The 21,082-nt window shown below is 49.3% G+C and overlaps 1 pseudogene; it reads left to right on the forward strand.

The window, feature by feature from the left end:
- The first annotated feature begins 12,551 nt into the window (after positions 1-12,551).
- Positions 12,552-21,082, forward strand: part of LOC136624527 (zinc finger protein 502-like) — a 71,647-nt pseudogene continuing 63,116 nt past the window's right edge.

Raw genomic sequence — 21,082 nt, forward strand, 5'->3', positions numbered from 1 at the left:
GCACAGCGATACTCTGATAAAGCCAATTACTCGAGCGAGTAGTGCTTATCCGAGTACGCTCGCTCATCTCTAGTAATAGTCTAATACACAGGCACAGCGCCGTACATTGCAGAGTGGTGGCACCTGGTATTAAATCTTAATCCTTAGGCCTCATGTCCACGGGGAAAATCGGGCCCGCTACGGATTCTACATGTAGAATCTGCAGCGGGTCCCTCCTGCCCCGCGGACATGAGCGCTGAAAAAAACAATAAATAAGAATTTACCTATCCGTAGCGGGCGGCGAAGCTCTGCTCTTCCTCACGGCCGGATCTTCTTTTTCGGCCGGCGGATGAATTCCTTACGCCGGCGGCACGTCGTCGACGTGCCGCGCACATGCGCCGGGCACATCCGCCGAGCCGAAGCAAGGGAGATGCGGCCGTGAGGAAGAGAAGAGCTTCGCGGCCCGCTGCGGGTGAGTAAATCCTTGAAATTCCTATTTTAGGTCTCCCGCGGATCCGGACGGCTTCCATAGGCTTCAATAGAAGCCCGCGGGAGCCGTCCCCGCGGGAGACCCGCATGAAAATGGAGCATGGTCCAGATTTTTTCATGCTCCATTTTAAAAAAAAATCACTTTTATTGACGATCCGCGGGTATTTATCTACCCGCGGGTGGTCAATGCATCCCTATGGGGTGCAGATCCGCTGCGGATTTTAAATCTCATTTTGCCCGTGGACATGAGCCCTTAGTCACATAGAAAGCTGCACAGAGGCCAAGCCACTGAGGAATAATGTCAGCAACGGAAGGAGAAGTCAGGATGCTCAGTACTTTACACAGCGCACCGGCAGGAATGCTGGGAGTCAGACCCCCCATACTGGGAATGATGCCCCTCCACAGGAGAAGTATCAATATTTATGTGTAAGAGTGACCTCTAAAAACTCTTCATAACAACAAAAGTCTATAAAAAAATAACATACAAAATATTACTGCATCCACATATATACAACTCTGTTACATGTACATCACACACATATTACACACTCTACTCCTCCGTCTCTCACACGCGCTCGGCTCCGCTCCCCCGTCTCTCACACGCGCTCGGCTCCGCTCCCCCGTCTCTCACACGCGCTCGGCTCCGCTCCCCCGTCTCTCACACGCGCTCGGCTCCGCTCCCCCGTCTCTCACACGCGCTCGGCTCCGCTCCCCCGTCTCTCACACGCGCTCGGCTCCGCTCCCCCGTCTCTCACACGCGCTCGGCTCCGCTCCCCCGTCTCTCACACGCGCTCGGCTCCGCTCCCCCGTCTCTCACACGCGCTCGGCTCCGCTCCCCCGTCTCTCACACGCGCTCGGCTCCGCTCCCCCGTCTCTCACACGCGCTCGGCTCCGCTCCCCCGTCTCTCGCACACGCGCGGCTCTGCTCCATCCACTCTCTGAATACATCCTCACACAGCAGAGTCCTGCATCCACTGAGCGGAGAGACCTGGTCATGTGACCCCTTGTCCCCTCCCACACACTGATCACATGACGGTGACATCATCACAGGTCCTGTAAGCACAGAACAACCCCACGGCTCCTGTCCGGCTGCAGGTGGAGGTATGTGGAGTCACCAGCACTGGGGGGCAGGGATCATTAACCCCTTCAGCACCGGCCTGCCCATGGATTTCCCCACATGTGACGTCTTTCTGCAGAACAAGTTAGATTTTTCATTGACGCCGTTTTGACTTCATATAACTTATTATCTGGTAATAAAGCGCCCGCCGGGTCTGGAGGAACCAAGATGGCGGACGGCTTCTCTCGCTCCCTGCGGCGCTGTGTATTAGTAGTCCAGGGCCGCTCTCACACAGACATTAGTAACGTGGTGTTTACAGCGTTCTTACCGCCCCGTCATTGTACTGGGTGATGAAGAGCATCAAAACGGACCACAAGGCAGTAAACTAGAACATGCAGCGTATGATTTAGCCCGTGTTGGAGGCGCCGCGTTAAGACGCTCGTCTGAGAAGCCCCAGTGAGATCAGTAGAAGCTCAGTACGGGTTTAGGGGGATGTTTCTAACGCCTATTAAACTGTTAAAAATATCGCAGTCCGGCCATTGGAGCGTCCTGTTGCTATTGGTTACATGCTGTTGCTATTAGTTATATTCTGTTGCTATTAGTTATATCCTGTTGCTATTAGTTATATCCTGTTGCTATGGGTTACATCCTGTTGCTATGGGTTACGTCCCGCTGTAGCTCACATACAGCAGGGGGCGCTATGTAGAAGACGCCATTACTCCACAGCTGGGCTTACATGTGGGGGCGGGGGAAGCAGCAGCTCCGCCCCTCAGGAATACGATGCGAGGCGCAGGGAAGCATCACTGCAGTCTCCACGGGGCGGCAGGATGAGCGGCGCCGGCGCTGCAGCTTGGTGCTGTCAGTACAGACAAGCGTGTAATCCTCACCGCGGTCCGTGGATGTCGCTGGGCTGCAGCTATGAACAGGACAGCACAATGGCTCCTCCCTCTGTAGGGTTCTGGTACTGCGGCGGCCGGCGGCTCTGGGATCGTAGAGCTATTCCCACCCACCGACACCAATGACTTGTCTGACTAACTGGCCATGTCTGCAGGTCTCTGGGGGAGATAATGGGATAACATCATAGCCCATCTGTATGTGTGTGTATACATATATATACTCATTATCTAACACTCCGCCCCCAGAAGAAGTCGTCATTTTGCTGTAAACCTCGTCCTGCGGTTCCATCTCCGGCAGATCCATAAATAATGATGAGTTGTGGTTATTAGATGGACGGTCTTGTCCCCGGGGGCCCTACATGTGGTTCCCCCCTCGGCCTATAAGAGGCTCTCGGAGGCTCCTTGTGTGTAGTGACCTCTTATCCCGCTTGTAGAGCTTGTTGGCCACTAGACGCCTCTATGACACAGAGAAGAGATGTCACCAAGTGATACTCCTATACCAGTTCTACACAGTGATAGTGATTACAGTGTGGTTACCTCCAGTGATTACAGTGCAGTTACCTCCAGTGATTACAGTGCAGTTACCTTCAGTGATTACAGTGCAGTTACCTCCAGTATTAGTGATTACAGTGCCGTTACCTCCAGTGATTACAGTGCAGTTACCTCCAGTGATTACAGTGCGGTTACCTCCAGTGATTACAGATGCTTCTCCTATGATTGGAGTCGTCTGTTTTTCTTCTCTATCCAGGCCCAGAAAGCCATGAAGATTTCTTTCAGCCATGAGTCATCTCTGTGCCCTCTGTCCATCCTTCCGCTACCCCAGAGAACCTCTCAGTAACTCCACCGTAGTACTAATGGATCTCCTGTAGTAATGTCCCTTCTGTCACCCCACTCAGTAATAGCGCTCTGCAGACCCTGTTTGTTATAATGTCCTTGTTGTGCCCCACTAAGCTATAGCGCCCCCTCTGCTGCCTGTTACATACTAAGCTATAGCGCCCCGTCTGCTGCCTGTTACATACTAAGCTATAGCGCCCCCTCTGCTGCCTGTTACATTCTAAGCTATAGCGCCCCCTCTGCTGCCTGTTACATACTAAGCTATAGCGCCCCCTCTGCTGCCTGTTACATTCTAAGCTATAGCGCCCCCTCTGCTGCCTGTTACATACTAAGCTATAGCGCCCCCTCTGCTGCCTGTTACATACTAAGCTATAGCGCCCCCTCTGCTGCCTGTTACATACTAAGCTATAGCGCCCCCTCTGCTGCCTGTTACATACTAAGCTATAGCGCCCCCTCTGCTGCCTGTTACATACTAAGCTATAGCGCCCCCTCTGCTGCCTGTTACATACTAAGCTATAGCGCCCCCTCTGCTGCCTGTTACATACTAAGCTATAGCGCCCCTCTGCTGCCTGTTACATACTAAGCTATAGCGCCCCCTCTGCTGCCTGTTACATTCTAAGCTATAGCGCCCCCTCTGTTGCCTGTTACATACTAAGCTATAGCGCCCCCTCTGCTGCCTGTTACATTCTAAGCTATAGCGCCCCCTCTGCTGCCTGTTACATACTAAGCTATAGCGCCCCCTCTGCTGCCTGTTACATACTAAGCTATAGCGCCCCCTCTGCTGCCTGTTACATACTAAGCTATAGCGCCCCCTCTGCTGCCTGTTACATTCTAAGCTATAGCGCCCCCTCTGCTGCCTGTTACATACTAAGCTATAGCGCCCCCTCTGCTGCCTGTTACATACTAAGCTATAGCGCCCCCTCTGCTGCCTGTTACATACTAAGCTATAGCGCCCCCTCTGCTGCCTGTTACATAGTAAGCTATAGCGCCCCCTCTGCTGCCTGTTACATACTAAGCTATAGCGCCCCCTCTGCTGCCTGTTACATACTAAGCTATATCGCCCCCTCTGCTGCCTGTTACACACTAAGCTATAGCGCCCCTCTGCTGCCTGTTACATACTAAGCTATAGCGCCCCCTCTGCTGCCTGTTACATACTAAGCTATAGCGCCCCCTCTGCTGCCTGTTACATACTAAGCTATAGCGCCCCCTCTGCTGCCTGTTACATACTAAGCTATAGCGCCCCCTCTGATGCCTGTTACATACTAAGCTATAGCGCCCCTCTGCTGCCTGTTACATACTAAGCTATAGCGCCCCCTCTGCTGCCTGTTACATTCTAAGCTATAGCGCCCCCTCTGCTGCCTGTTACATACTAAGCTATAGCGCCCCCTCTGCTGCCTGTTACATACTAAGCTATAGCGCCCCCTCTGCTGCCTGTTACATACTAAGCTATAGCGCCCCCTCTGCTGCCTGTTACATACTAAGCTATAGCGCCCCCTCTGCTGCCTGTTACATACTAAGCTATAGCGCCCCCTCTGCTGCCTGTTACATACTAAGCTATATCGCCCCCTCTGCTGCCTGTTACATACTAAGCTATAGCGCCCCCTCTGATGCCTGGTACATACTAAGCTATAGCGCCCCCTCTGCTGCCTGTTACATACTAAGCTATAGCGCCCCTCTGCTGCCTGTTACATACTAAGCTATAGCGCCCCCTCTGCTGCCTGTTACATACTAAGCTATAGCGCCCCCTCTGCTGCCTGTTACATACTAAGCTATAGCGCCCCCTCTGCAGCCTGTTACATACTAAGCTATATCGCCCCCTCTGCTGCCTGTTACATACTAAGCTATAGCGCCCCCTCTGATGCCTGTTACATACTAAGCTATAGCGCCCCCTCTGCAGCCTGTTACATACTAAGCTATAGCGCCCCCTCTGCAGCCTGTTACATACTAAGCTATAGCGCCCCCTCTGCAGCCTGTTACATACTAAGCTATAGCGCCCCCTCTGCTGCCTGTTACATACTAAGCTATAGCGCCCCCTCTGCTGCCTGTTACATACTAAGCTATAGCGCCCCCTCTGCTGCCTGTTACATACTAAGCTATAGCGCCCCCTCTGCAGCCTGTTACATACTAAGCTATAGCGCCCCCTCTGCTGCCTGTTACATACTAAGCTATAGCGCCCCCTCTGCTGCCTGTTACATACTAAGCTATAGCGCCCCCTCTGCTGCCTGTTACATACTAAGCTATAGCGCCCCCTCTGCTGCCTGTTACATACTAAGCTATAGCGCCCCCTCTGCAGCCTGTTACATACTAAGCTATAGCGCCCCCTCTGCAGCCTGTTACATACTAAGCTATAGCGCCCCCTCTGCTGCCTGTTACATACTAAGCTATAGCGCCCCCTCTGCTGCCTGTTACATACTAAGCTATAGCGCCCCCTCTGCTGCCTGTTACATACTAAGCTATATCGCCCCCTCTGCAGCCTGTTACATACTAAGCTATAGCGCCCCCTCTGCTGCCTGTTACATACTAAGCTATATCGCCCCCTCTGCAGCCTGTTACATACTAAGCTATAGCGCCCCCTCTGCTGCCTGTTACATACTAAGCTATAGCGCCCCCTCTGCTGCCTGTTACATACTAAGCTATAGCGCCCCCTCTGCAGCCTGTTACATACTAAGCTATAGCGCCCCCTCTGCTGCCTGTTACATACTAAGCTATAGCGCCCCCTCTGCTGCCTGTTACATACTAAGCTATAGCGCCCCCTCTGCTGCCTGTTACATACTAAGCTATAGCGCCCCGTCTGCTGCCTGTTACATACTAAGCTATAGCGCCCCCTCTGCTGCCTGTTACATACTAAGCTATAGCGCCCCCTCTGCTGCCTGTTACATACTAAGCTATAGCGCCCCCTCTGCTGCCTGTTACATACTAAGCTATATCGCCCCCTCTGCTGCCTGTTACATACTAAGCTATAGCGCCCCCTCTGCTGCCTGTTACATACTAAGCTATATCGCCCCCTCTGCTGCCTGTTACACACTAAGCTATAGCGCCCCCTCTGCTGCCTGTTACATACTAAGCTATAGCGCCCCCTCTGCTGCCTGTTACATACTAAGCTATAGCGCCCCTCTGCTGCCTGTTACATACTAAGCTATAGCGCCCCCTCTGCTGCCTGTTACATACTAAGCTATAGCGCCCCTCTGCTGCCTGTTACATACTAAGCTATAGCGCCCCCTCTGCTGCCTGTTACATACTAAGCTATAGCGCCCCCTCTGCTGCCTGTTACATACTAAGCTATAGCGCCCCCTCTGCTGCCTGTTACATACTAAGCTATAGCGCCCCCTCTGCTGCCTGTTACATACTAAGCTATAGCGCCCCCTCTGCTGCCTGTTACATTCTAAGCTATAGCGCCCCCTCTGCTGCCTGTTACATACTAAGCTATAGCGCCCCCTCTGCTGCCTGTTACATACTAAGCTATAGCGCCCCCTCTGCTGCCTGTTACATACTAAGCTATAGCGCCCCTCTGCTGCCTGTTACATACTAAGCTATAGCGCCCCGTCTGCTGCCTGTTACATACTAAGCTATAGCGCCCCCTCTGCTGCCTGTTACATACTAAGCTATAGCGCCCCCTCTGCTGCCTGTTACACACTAAGCTATAGCGCCCCCTCTGCTGCCTGTTACATACTAAGCTATAGCGCCCCCTCTGCTGCCTGTTACATACTAAGCTATAGCGCCCCTCTGCTGCCTGTTACATACTAAGCTATAGCGCCCCTCTGCTGCCTGTTACATACTAAGCTATAGCGCCCCCTCTGCTGCCTGTTACATACTAAGCTATAGCGCCCCCTCTGCTGCCTGTTACATACTAAGCTATAGCGCCCCCTCTGCTGCCTGTTACATACTAAGCTATAGCGCCCCCTCTGCAGCCTGTTACATACTAAGCTATAGCGCCCCCTCTGCTGCCTGTTACATACTAAGCTATAGCGCCCCCTCTGCTGCCTGTTACATACTAAGCTATAGCGCCCCCTCTGCTGCCTGTTACATACTAAGCTATAGCGCCCCCTCTGCTGCCTGTTACATACTAAGCTATAGCGCCCCCTCTGCAGCCTGTTACATACTAAGCTATAGCGCCCCCTCTGCAGCCTGTTACATACTAAGCTATAGCGCCCCCTCTGCTGCCTGTTACATACTAAGCTATAGCGCCCCCTCTGCTGCCTGTTACATACTAAGCTATAGCGCCCCCTCTGCTGCCTGTTACATACTAAGCTATATCGCCCCCTCTGCAGCCTGTTACATACTAAGCTATAGCGCCCCCTCTGCTGCCTGTTACATACTAAGCTATATCGCCCCCTCTGCAGCCTGTTACATACTAAGCTATAGCGCCCCCTCTGCTGCCTGTTACATACTAAGCTATAGCGCCCCCTCTGCTGCCTGTTACATACTAAGCTATAGCGCCCCCTCTGCAGCCTGTTACATACTAAGCTATAGCGCCCCCTCTGCTGCCTGTTACATACTAAGCTATAGCGCCCCCTCTGCTGCCTGTTACATACTAAGCTATAGCGCCCCCTCTGCTGCCTGTTACATACTAAGCTATAGCGCCCCGTCTGCTGCCTGTTACATACTAAGCTATAGCGCCCCCTCTGCTGCCTGTTACATACTAAGCTATAGCGCCCCCTCTGCTGCCTGTTACATACTAAGCTATAGCGCCCCCTCTGCTGCCTGTTACATACTAAGCTATATCGCCCCCTCTGCTGCCTGTTACATACTAAGCTATAGCGCCCCCTCTGCTGCCTGTTACATACTAAGCTATATCGCCCCCTCTGCTGCCTGTTACACACTAAGCTATAGCGCCCCCTCTGCTGCCTGTTACATACTAAGCTATAGCGCCCCCTCTGCTGCCTGTTACATACTAAGCTATAGCGCCCCTCTGCTGCCTGTTACATACTAAGCTATAGCGCCCCCTCTGCTGCCTGTTACATACTAAGCTATAGCGCCCCTCTGCTGCCTGTTACATACTAAGCTATAGCGCCCCCTCTGCTGCCTGTTACATACTAAGCTATAGCGCCCCCTCTGCTGCCTGTTACATACTAAGCTATAGCGCCCCCTCTGCTGCCTGTTACATACTAAGCTATAGCGCCCCCTCTGCTGCCTGTTACATACTAAGCTATAGCGCCCCCTCTGCTGCCTGTTACATTCTAAGCTATAGCGCCCCCTCTGCTGCCTGTTACATACTAAGCTATAGCGCCCCCTCTGCTGCCTGTTACATACTAAGCTATAGCGCCCCCTCTGCTGCCTGTTACATACTAAGCTATAGCGCCCCTCTGCTGCCTGTTACATACTAAGCTATAGCGCCCCGTCTGCTGCCTGTTACATACTAAGCTATAGCGCCCCCTCTGCTGCCTGTTACATACTAAGCTATAGCGCCCCCTCTGCTGCCTGTTACACACTAAGCTATAGCGCCCCCTCTGCTGCCTGTTACATACTAAGCTATAGCGCCCCCTCTGCTGCCTGTTACATACTAAGCTATAGCGCCCCTCTGCTGCCTGTTACATACTAAGCTATAGCGCCCCTCTGCTGCCTGTTACATACTAAGCTATAGCGCCCCCTCTGCTGCCTGTTACATACTAAGCTATAGCGCCCCCTCTGCTGCCTGTTACATACTAAGCTATAGCGCCCCCTCTGCTGCCTGTTACATACTAAGCTATAGCGCCCCCTCTGCTGCCTGTTACATACTAAGCTATAGCGCCCCCTCTGCTGCCTGTTACATTCTAAGCTATAGCGCCCCCTCTGCTGCCTGTTACATACTAAGCTATAGCGCCCCCTCTGCTGCCTGTTACATACTAAGCTATAGCGCCCCCTCTGATGCCTGTTACATACTAAGCTATAGCGCCCCCTCTGCTTCCTGTTACATACTAAGCTATAGCGCCCCCTCTGCTGCCTGTTACATACTAAGCTATAGCGCCCCCTCTGCTGCCTGTTACATACTAAGCTATAGCGCCCCCTCTGCTGCCTGTTACATACTAAGCTATAGCGCCCCCTCTGCTGCCTGTTACATACTAAGCTATAGCGCCCCCTCTGCTGCCTGTTACATACTAAGCTATAGCGCCCCCTCTGCTGCCTGTTACATACTAAGCTATAGCGCCCCCTCTGCTGCCTGTTACACACTAAGCTATAGCGCCCCCTCTGCTGCCTGTTACACTTAGTTATAGTGCCCCTCTATGCCACCCTCCTGCCGGGCTTCTGCTTGTAAACCTCAGTTACTGAGTAGCAATAAACATCTTCTTTCTCCCTGACTGACCGGACTGCCCCACAGCGCCGCGCCATTCACAGCATCACCTGACTCCGCCCCCTCTCCAGCTCTAAGCACAGCGTGTCCTGAACCGGGGGGAGGAGTCAGTCAGGTGATGGCGCTATGAACAGCGTGGCGCTAACCGGCTGTACGGTCAGTCAGGAAGAGACAAGATGGCTGTTAATGGTAGTAATGAACTGATGTTCAGATGTCGGGGCCCAGCGGGGCCGGGGGGGAATTCAGCTTGGGAGAATGAAATTATGTCAGTAATTGTATTATTACAGGGGGTTTGTATGATGTTACATTGTCTCGTCTTCTCTCCATTCAGGATCCTCGGCTGATATCTTCTATATCAGATAATTATCCTGATTGACCCGACAAGGATGGAGAGGAACCGGGACAAGATGGTGGAGAGTTTATTCACCCTCACGCTAGAGATACTCTTCTGGCTTACAGGGGAGGTGAGAGATTCTGGGGATGATGTCACATTCTATAGTTTTCTGTTGTTTTTCTGATAAGATAGTGGAGACCCACCAGACCTATTATAAGGCAATGGAGTTTCTTGGGTTCCATTGATGTCTCTCATGTAAAGGACCTGGAATTTTGTTGTTCTGCCTCTATGCTGGAATAGAACTACAGAAATGATGATCACAGATGTGAGGAGAACCTTAACCCCTTAGTGACCAAGCCTGTTTGCGCCTTAATGACAGAGCCACATTTTGGAAATCTGGCGTGTCAATTTAAGATAGAATAACTCCGTAAAGGTTTTGCATCTCCAAGTGATTCTGACGTTTTTTTCATCACATATTGTACTTCATTTAGGTGGTAAAAATAGACCAATAGAATTTGTGTTTATTTATTAAAAGCGCCAAAATTTGGAAAATACTGCACACATTTTTGATAAGCTATATATTTCCATCTGTTTACGATAGAGAACCCCCACAAATGACCCCATTTGGAAAACTAGACCCCTTAACGAATTCCTCTAGGTGTGCGCTGCGTGGTTTGACCCCACAGTTTTTGAATGATTCTAAGCAAAATAGAAGGAAAAAAATTATGATTTTCATTTTTTGACAATTGTGTCATTTTAAAAACTGTTTTCTTGTACAGCAGGCATATGAATGAAGACTTGTACCCCAAAATGGATCCCCCTGTTTGTCCTGTATTCAGAAACATGCACATTGTAGCCCCATCTGCTTACTAGACACATGACAAGGCCTGTAATGGAAGGAGCACCCGTTGGCTTTCAGGGCACAACTGAATAAATTCCAGGCCCCATTGCCCACTTGTACAGAAAAAAAATTGACTCCCTAAAAAAACAATATCTCCCCCATCCTCATTTTTTGGCATTCCCCCCAAATCTTAGATAAAAGTAATAATGTGAACTGTGTGGTATTTCCGAAGACAGGGGTAATTACGGAGGCTGATTAGGATGGGCACATTGGGCAATAAAACCGGGTATGCCCCTTCCTCTCATGCTTTTTGGGGGTATTTCGTGACCTCAGCGGCAGGTATGGGGTGTAAAAAATGGCGCTCCGTGAGTCTTCGTAAGCTTGATGAGGTGCGGCGGTCTCACACAGAGGGCGCTCAACAAGCTGCTCCTGGAACTGCATGAAGGCGAGCGTTCCCGGGGCTTCTTGTAAATTACGTTTTACAGGTAGCGGTCTGAATAATGCTGGGCTCACGCGGCCGTATGTGGAATCCACTTGTGGAGGCCCGCAGCAGATCCCAGCTGTTAACTCGGCTGTGACCCTGCGTACGGCCACGTAATGTACTCACACAGGCAGTTATGCGCAGTACACTTCTTCTTGTTTTATATTTTCCGTCCCGTCGCTCAGCGATGATGCGGGTACCCGCAGCCCGTATACAATGTAGATGCGTATGGGCTGCGGGTATATCCACGACCATGGATCACAATGAGCTCTATGTCACGGATATCTGTGGTAAAATAAAACCTGTTGCGTTCTTTTTTTTTTTCTGCGAGTGGATTACGTAATTCTGACCCATTAATGTGACTGCAATTGTGTAATCCAATGCATTTGATTGATCGGCGCATTACCACGGATCAAACGCATACAGAAGAAGCAGAAACCAAAAATGGCAAAAGCACGCAAAATAAATTTACTGTCAGAGGTTTACGTGCCTATAATCAATACTCTGACCACATTAAGTAATGCAAGGTTCTTGGCATATAGTTTGATCAAATTACATTGGCCCATCTACCAACGTCCAGGTGACCAAGCTCAGATGGGTCCTAACACTAATACCAGGTGGTAAATGTCAGCCTGGGAAAGTTGGGTTCCTACCTCTCAGAATGCTCCTCTCTTGGGACTAAGCCTACAAATAAAACCAGGGAAGGTAGGATACCATTCATATGTTCCAGTAGGAGGTCACCTGGACGTTGGTAGATGGGCCAATGTAATTTGATCAAACTACAACATGGAGGACCGGGGTGAGTAATCTCAGCTTCCCCTATGGACCCGATCCATGAGGACAGCTGAATCTTTAAATTTATTTCACTTTAATGCAATCGGCGCAATCTGACGGATAGCGCTAATCGCATTGCCGGGAGGAGCTTCCCGCGGCCCCCCATGACAGCTCCATGTTGTTAGCTACCTCTGGGCACTGACAGCATGCAGCTATCATATCCATAGCCCACGTGGCTTTAATCCCCGCAGGAGGCATGTTTTTATGTCCTCGGGGATTAAAGCCCATTTAGCTAGGACTTAAAAACACTATGAGCTGGTCACTAAAGCTTAATAACAGATGGACATTACTAGAGACATGAAGGACTCTGGGAATGTCTGCAGGGTTATTTATGGATGTATCTCCCCATAAACAGGATTACACGGTAGTGAAGAAGACTTCTAGTGATGGCTGTCAGGCCCCGGTGTCTGATGGATGGGGAAGACCCCTGAGCCCAATCACAGGGCCTCCACCTCACCCCCTGATACTGGAGGAGATCAATGAGCAGAAGATCCTAGAACTCACCAATAAGATGATTGAGCTGCTGACTCGAGAGGTGACACTGCTGGGAATGCTGGGACATTATACAGTAACGCTATGGCGGTATAACGTGTCTGGGTGATGACGGTATCATTGTGTTGTCAGGTTCCTATAAGGTGTCAGGACATCACTGTCTATTTCTCCATGGAGGAGTGGGAGTATTTAGAAGGACACAAGGATCAGTACAAGGACATCATGATGGAGGACCACCAGCCCCCCCTATCACCAGGTAATAGACAGGCCTAAATCCACGCAGTCTTTATTATTTGTATGTAGAGAAGGTATTTAATGGCTGTCTGTGTTTTCTGCAGGTAGATCCAGTAAGAGAACAGCAGCAGAGAGATGTCCCCAGCCTCTTCTTCCACAGGATGATCAGGTAGATGGAGAGAAGGTCTCATGAAATCTCCCCTCTGGTCTGTAGGACGGCTGGGAAGGTCTTGTGTTCAGTCTTATTATATGATTGATACTTGTGTAATGAGAAAGCTGGAGATGGCAGGATTACAGCCGACCGCAGACATTAGATCTCCGCATCTTATCACTATTTTCTGGTTCTGGAGACTTCTGGTTGGAATAAAGAAGCAACAGGTTGGAGTTATACAGGAGACCTGCAGCTATTTGGCCCAGATCACTACTGCTGTCATGTCATTCCGGCTCCTCATACTAATTAATGACCTTTTCTGGCCATATAAAACCTTCCACACGACTTCTCCAACTGTGTGATGACTTTTACAATATTTATTTCACAGCTGGTGAATCCGGATGAAGATCTGATCCCTATTGATGCTACAGAGACACATGTGAGGGGGGATCAGCTGTGTAAGGTGGAGTTTCCTACAGATGACCCCCCAGGTGAGACTGCATGTAGAGAGGAGTCTGTGTTGTCGGAGTTTTCTGTTGTATATAAAACATATCAAACAGTCGTATTCATACTGATACAATTAATAATGTAACACGTGATACATCCGTGCAGGCCATGAAAACAATGACCTCCATAGACGCAACCCAAACAAGGACTGGAGGGAAAGGATTGGGATAGGGGAACATGCTTACATGCTAAACACCATAGCAAACTGTACTGGAAATGGGACTTGAGAGCAGACATCCAACAATGAGTGACAATCACCAAAGCATTTACCTAGAATACCAACATGCATAAGTAGATGGAATAGCTGAAGTACGTACGAGGTATTGGTTCATGTTTTGGTGAAGATACTCCCTACTCAAACAAGACAACTGAACCCCTAGGAGTCCTGCCTACGAGTGGGGCGATCATCCCAATAGGGAGCTGCTGAAACCCAGGGGTCTGGTTTGCCCTAGATGGTAAGAGACAGGACACCGTTCACATGCCCCAACAGACAAGGGACGTCCACCTATAAACGGTAACGGATCACACCTCATGTCTGGTCACCTACACAGACACGGAACACGTCGCTGTATACACCAACAAACTGACAGAAACTCTACTCGGATAACTCATGCATACAGATATATAACAGAAGCTAGTACAAAGTGTCCTCACACTACAGAGAAAGAGCGTCAAACACCGAACCGTGGTAAAGGGAACCGTGTCCGGCATTACTCACCTGACAACACACATGACCTCAGATGTCTGGAGGTCGCAACTGCCCAAGGGGAAGGAAGAGAGGGCGTGCATAACATGCAGACGGGAATACAGGTGTCCAGAACATCCTCAGGGAACGTGGGAGAAACAGTTCAGACTAACATCATGCATAACACCCAGCTCTGAGTGGGAATGAATAAATGAAGAAGGGGCTGGTATTTATGTGGAGCAGACCGGTGGTGATTGGCTGGTAGGAGACTCCACACCATCAGCCAGCCAAATCAACCACACCAGCAGCCATGTACTTCTGGATACCCAACAGAACCACACGTCCCAGGAGCACAAACGAGACAACATGATTTTCCTTTTAGGTTTAATCCAATGTTCCTCACAGTATCTTGCAAGTGTTCCAATATTCTGCTTTTCTGTTTTGCACACGTACATCCCACATAGGATAACTTACAGATATCACATGTGATCATACAGACCGCACATCGGATATTACAATTTATATATTCTTTTATTTGAAAATTATTTAACGTATCTGAAAACACTTTGGCTGAAGAAACTCACGACTTTTTGATATGTTTGTAGTTGTCTTATTAATCCCCTGCCAGACGGTATTATTTGTGTATGCAGGTATCTTACTATATTGCTGGTACAAGGGCCGCCCACGGATCTGTGATTGTATGATGTGGGGTGACGCCATTGTCATGTTCTTGTTATAAATGGTTGTCCACAGGAGATACGCATATACTGTGACTAAGGACTAAGTGTTGGTCTGAATCACACGATAGGGTATGTGGTTCTTCTCCAGTTTGAGACTCTCTGGTATTTAATATTGAGTATGGCCGCTTTCATACGTCCGAGAAAAGTGTGTGAGATTTGTGCTTTGTGAGAGGCACGAATATGAACCTTATTATTTTGAATGGGATCATATACAGGGACAATTTGTTTTCTCCCGTGCTTCACATTGGATGGCATGTCCCATCCCTGGGCATTCCCTCGCAACACCTCGCTCATTGTTTACGATGGGAAACACTTGCCAATCCTCCAATGCGGCTGAAAGGACATTGTGTTTATTCTGTGGGTCATTCAGTACGAGTACAATGATACTACATGTATGCACTTTTCGAATTCCTTGGAGAAGGAGTGCAATTTAGCCATTGCGTTTTTTTCTGACAGAGTCATAAACTAGACCATTATGATGTAGTGATACTAATTTTTATGGTACCCGTGGGAGGCTGTGCACACTTGTGCTTACTTTTCTCCTGGGGGATTCACCACCATGCCACTTTCTTGGCCTTCCACCACTAATTTAGGTACCGGCTTCGGCCTAGTGGTCACACTACCGTTGGTGCGGGCTGCACTGCTGTAGGGTCCAATCACACATTGCATTAGTAGGGGGAGGGCCTTCTGCCTATCCTCCTCCAGTGTGCCCACTTTCTGCATTCCTATTGTTTCCCACTTCCCCTCGCACAGCCCACCCCTCACTGACCTTCCTTCGTCCTGTATTTGATCGTACATTCCTCTGTAGCCTGCTAAGACCAGTGGTGCGTCTGACGTGATCTTCACACATCTAGCAGTTCAGGAACAGCTCCAGACCAGCTAAGTTCTGCCTGGCAGCTAGCTCCCCCCCTAGAGTAGGTCATATACAAATTACTTTGACTACTGTGCCTTTGGCATCATTTGCGACTCCAGAGCTGAAGGCTCCAGACAAGGCACAACCAGAGCCACATAATGGTGCGTGCTCTCACTGCAGTACATTCCATGTGGACAGTGTGACCCATTGTGCCACAACTGACTTCTCTCAAGACTGGCCATCGAGAACTGCCTACAGACACTGCTCCCGTCTAGTCCTCATTGACTGAGAAACTGGAATGGACACGCTGCCTCTCTCAGGCATTAACAGACCTAATAAAGTGGACGTTCCAGCCATCTAAGTTCTCCATTCTGGTCGATAGCCTGATAGTGCAAGTGTTTGAGGATGTATTAGCCAGAGTGGAATCTTTCTAACAAACGCTTCACCAAACCAAAGCTTTTGGATGCCATGTACCCTTTTCCTTAAGACTTAGTTAAGACGTAGTCATCTTCCCCATTAATGGACTCCCCAGTGTCCCATTTATCTAAAAACAACAATTTACCTGTGGCGGGTGCCTCATAGTATTAGGACAGATGTGGCAAAAAACTGGAATCCCTAGCCAAACCTTCCTGTGAGGCAGTTAATTTGGCACTTCTCCCTATTGTTGTTTCTAGTTGGGTCACTACCCAGGCTAGACTTAGTAAAATTATATTTCTTTATTAGGATTAGCTAACAACACTCACACACAGGGCTGGACACATAAAAGCTGTGGAGCGGTATTACAGCAGAGGGGCTGGATGCAGATCCCCCACAGCGAACAAGACAAGAGAAAAACAAAGAAAAAATCAAGAGAGAGTAACTTCCAATTGATGTCCGCGCAAGTCCAACCCGCTGCGGATATACACCAGGCGTGTATCTCAATTCACGTTTGCTCAGATAGAGGTTACTTGCTGACATATTTGAGAGAACTGACTGTAATGTCGCAGTACTAGATTGATCGATGTTTTACTCTCTGATTGAATTAATATAAGGCTTGATTAGTGTACTTTCTCTGATACAGCTCGATTTAATCTCTCTCCCCCTCTCTCCCCCTCTCTCCCCCTCTCTCCCCCTCTCTCCCCCTCTCTCCCCCTCTCTCCCCCTCTCTCCCCCTCTCTCCCTCTCTCTCCCCCTCTCTCCCCCTCTCTCCCCCTCTCTCCCCCTCTCTCCCCCTCTCTCCCCCTCTCTCCCCCTCTCTCCCCCTCTCTCCCCCTCTCTCCCCCTCTCTCCCCCTCTCTCCCCCTCTCTCTCCCTCTCTCTCCCTCTCTCCCCCTCTCTCTCCCTCTCCCAAATAAGCAGATCCTCAGGAGATTTAGAGAGCTGGATGTCTGAGACAGATGGTGGTCTGTCTCAGCTTAGGAGTAACAGTGCTATATTGAATCCTTAGATTAGTGTCTGAGGATAAGGTTGCTTAAGGGCTTGCAGCAGCAGGTGTCTCATATGTAGTCACCCCTGCTTTCCAGATGAAGCTTAGGGTCACTTTCCCTGTTTGGGATCTCATTGAGTCATAGGCACCCTCAATGTAGGTGCTCACTGCTCTAAATATTTTAGGAGATGGTATGAGGGAGATTTCAACCTAGCTCTTTCCTAAACCTTTAGTTCAGTTGCCCGGGCAATCCCTGGGTGCCTTCAAAGTTGACTTTCTAAGCCTCTCTCGCTCTTTGAAGTATGGCGGAGGTATCTACATAACTCAAAAGGCCACAAATGACATCCCTAGGAGGCTCCAAGGCAGAGGGTTTAGAGCTCAAGGCTCTGTGAATGCACTTGATGATGATGGTTTCTGCCCTCTTGTCCACAGCAAGGACTGGTAAACTTAGAGCGCTGCTACACGAAGTGCCCTGTTCGCCACAAATTCTGAAAGGCCACGAATCACGATGTTTTTGCATCAGCTCCTGTTCTCCTGGTCTTCCAACGTAAGCATGGCATGGTTCAGGTGCTCTTCCTGAGCAATTAAATTTGATTGTGTGGCACTGCTGTGCTTGAGCAGAGTGTGTTGTGTATTTTCTAGAGCTTCTACTCTGTGGCCTATTTGGCTCATGTCGGATTTTATATCCGCCAGTTCTTTCATAACTGAAGATAGTGACTGTGCAAAAATCAGTTTTATAAAGGAATGTGAGATTGGATTAGGATCTGGATCTTTGACCTGTTCAGAGCTGATTGATTTGCACTCCATATCTGATCCCTCTAGATTCTGCTACTACAAGTTGTTGTGTGAAGCTTTAATCTTTTGCGCAGCAGGCGAAGCGTACTTTTTCCTTAGATATTTGTCTAAATCTTCTTGGTTCTTGGAGGGTTTTGGCATATCAAGGACCTCTTTGCTTATTTTTCTGTTGGAATTCACCATTTTTAGATGTTCTGTAGAATTATGTTGTTCCCCGTGGTGATGCAAGGAGGTCTAATTGTGCATTATTTGCATCTTGTTCTTCAGCAGCATCTGGACAATGCATGCTAAGGTGAAAAAAGTGGATGAGATTTATCAGAGCGAGTGTCTTTATCTGAGAGGGGGTGAGGTTCCACCACTTCCCTGAACCGCACTGACCCAGACCCAGCTAGGGAAAGAGGTGACTTGGGTGGTAAGGTGTTTTCGGGCCTCTAGCCTGCTTTCTCCTGCGTGTCTCCTGGGCTTATGGCGTAAAGGGGGGCTTCCTTTGCTGTGGTCTCTGGGGGGTTAGTGACAAGGGCCTATCTCTGCTGACTGGCCTCTGCTTCTGGCTGCCAATATCGGGGCTTTGGCCTGTTTGTGAGAGGAGTTCACTGCACTGTGAGGTGTTTCCTGCTCTTGGGATGCCCACTGCAGTAGTGGGATCCAGCCACGTGGGACCGTCTGCTAATTTAGTCCCCGTTTTCTCTGGCTGACTAGGCCGCAACTTTCAAGGTGCACCGAGTAGGCCGAGGGACCTCTCTATTTGCTCCGGATGGCTCAGGGAGGATTGTGGTGCCGGCGGGGAGCACTTCTGAGGGGCAAGGAAGCTGGATGGCCTCAGGTTAGCCACTTGTATGTGGAGCTCTTCTGCCGGTGCGTCTTCCTGCCTTGCCCACTAGGACACGTCCCCTCATTTCAATACTTTTAACCTCAGCTAACAGGTCTCCTCGTTCAAGTCCAAACCGATAACATTATGAATTAAGGCAGGACCTGCAGCTTGGCGGTTAAGGAAGAGGCAACAAAAATCTTTACATTGACTAAAGATCACCTTCAAATGCTCTTGGTGGTCCATATTCCAGGTGTAGACAATTGTATAGCAGGTTTTACCATAGCGTCTATCCTGACAGCACACATGGAGGTTGCCCCACCTGGGGACAGGAAAAAGGAGAGTTCTTAAGGCCACTTCTCACCATCCATCTTCAGTGTTTCTTCCTGTCCCAATGGACACAGAAAGAGATCTCCGTGCCAAAGGGTGATCGCAGAGATTATACTCACCGAGGAAGTCCAGGATATGGCCCATCCAGAATACCAAGAGGAGCAGTCAGGAGGCCATGGGGCCCGGGGCAGGTGCTCCTGCATCTCACACTTAGGTTCCAGCATCTAGCGGCGGCTGGCTCCCCATGATGACGTGGCGTCGCGTTCTGCGCAATGTCAGATGCATGCTTCTGGCGGCGTCCCCGAGTACTAAGGTGCCAAATTCAAACCCCTATAAGTTTCCCTGCGGGATTCAGGCTCCACAACACCTCCAGAACAACATGGACAGCGTGGATGGAGATTGTGCCAATTGTAAGTGATCCATTTGGACAAATCTAAAAGTGGTGGCTTTAGTATGTTGGTATAGTGGCTTCTCCTATTTTTAGGAGGAAGCATTTAAAACAAAAGGGGATAGGAAAAGGATTAAAAGATGCTCTTTATGTATGAAAAGCCTAGAGGATAGTGAAAAAGCCTATTTGTCCAGAATGTACAGCAAAAATGGTGAAGGACGAGCAGCAGGATTCATTGCAAGGTATATGTGCTATGGTCTGGGAAGAAGTTCATGCGGTTCGTGCCGAACAGATATCAGATTCTCAGCCAGGAACCTCCAGGCAGGATAAGAGAGCCTGTACATGGGATTATGTAGTTTCTACACCTGAGCTATCTGAGATGGACTATTTGGATGATGATTCGTCAGAATATTCAGCGCTCATAATAGCGAGAGAAAATATTATTTCTCCAACCAAGACTTGGACAAATTAATTTCAGCGGTAAGCTATACTATGGAGGTGATTGAAGTTCTTCAACCTAGATTCATACAAGATTAAATGTTTGGGGGTCTCCGATCCCAACGGAAAAAGTGCTTCTCAGTGAATGAAAACCTAAAGAAGCTCATTACAGAGGAATGGCATATGGCAAAAAGGGCCTATCCATTCCTAGTGAGTTTAAGGAAAGACTCCTGTTTGCATTAGAGGATACGGTGCTGTGGGATTCAATCCCAAAAGTAGATGTGTAGGTAGCAAAGCTTGTCAGGAAAACTTCCCTTCCATTTGAGGATGCTTCTCAGCTTAAAGACCCAATGGATAGAACGATTCCTTAAAAGAGCTTGGGAGTCAGCTACCAAAATAGAGTCCAATATAGCACCTACATCAGTAGTGAGATCCAAGTACCTATGGATTGACCAGTTGAAGTCTCACCTACAACAAAAAACATCCAGAACAGAAATTCTAGACCGCATCCCTCTACGTAAGAAGTCTACAGCCTTTCTAGCCAACACTTCGGCCTAGTCCGTGAGATTTGCTGCGAGAAATCCTGGGTTAGGAAACTCCGCTAGAAGAGCGTTATGGCTTAGAGCCTGGTCGGGAGACACGTTGTCCAAAGACAGATTGTGCGCAATTCTCTTCCAGGGTAAATACCTATTTGGCCCGGTCCTAGATAAGATCCTGGAGAAGGCAGGTGATGGGAAAAAGCCAAAGTTAGCCGGATGGCAATGTGAAGGCGTGTGAGTATACCTGCTTACGGGACTAAAACTGCAGCACAAGAAGACAAGGTGGGATATTCTACTTTTTTTGCTTCATATGATGGGAAAAAGGGTTTCCCGACAGACTACCTGCCAAGAAAAGCTTCATCCTTCCGAAGAGAATCTTACCGACCTAGAGGGAAAAGCAAAGGGAAAATGGGCAGGTGGTCTTTTCCCCCTAAATCCAAACCTAGATATAACTAGATAAATACTCGGCATCATACTGGATTTTGACAATCTTCTTTCTGAAGACCTGCCGGAGGCATGTCTTTAATATGCAAGTGATCATGGCAGCACTGAAATCCCTCAGAAGCCCCTGGCTGCCATGATACCCAGATGACACCTCATTGATCTAGTCACATGGGGGCTTTTATGATATTTAAATCCCAAAAAGGGACATTAAGATGCCGATGTCAGAACTCATAGTGGCATTTAAAGGGTGAACAGCCATG

Source organism: Eleutherodactylus coqui, chromosome 4, assembly GCF_035609145.1.
Source record: "Eleutherodactylus coqui strain aEleCoq1 chromosome 4, aEleCoq1.hap1, whole genome shotgun sequence".
Lineage (NCBI taxonomy): Eukaryota > Metazoa > Chordata > Amphibia > Anura > Eleutherodactylidae > Eleutherodactylus > Eleutherodactylus coqui.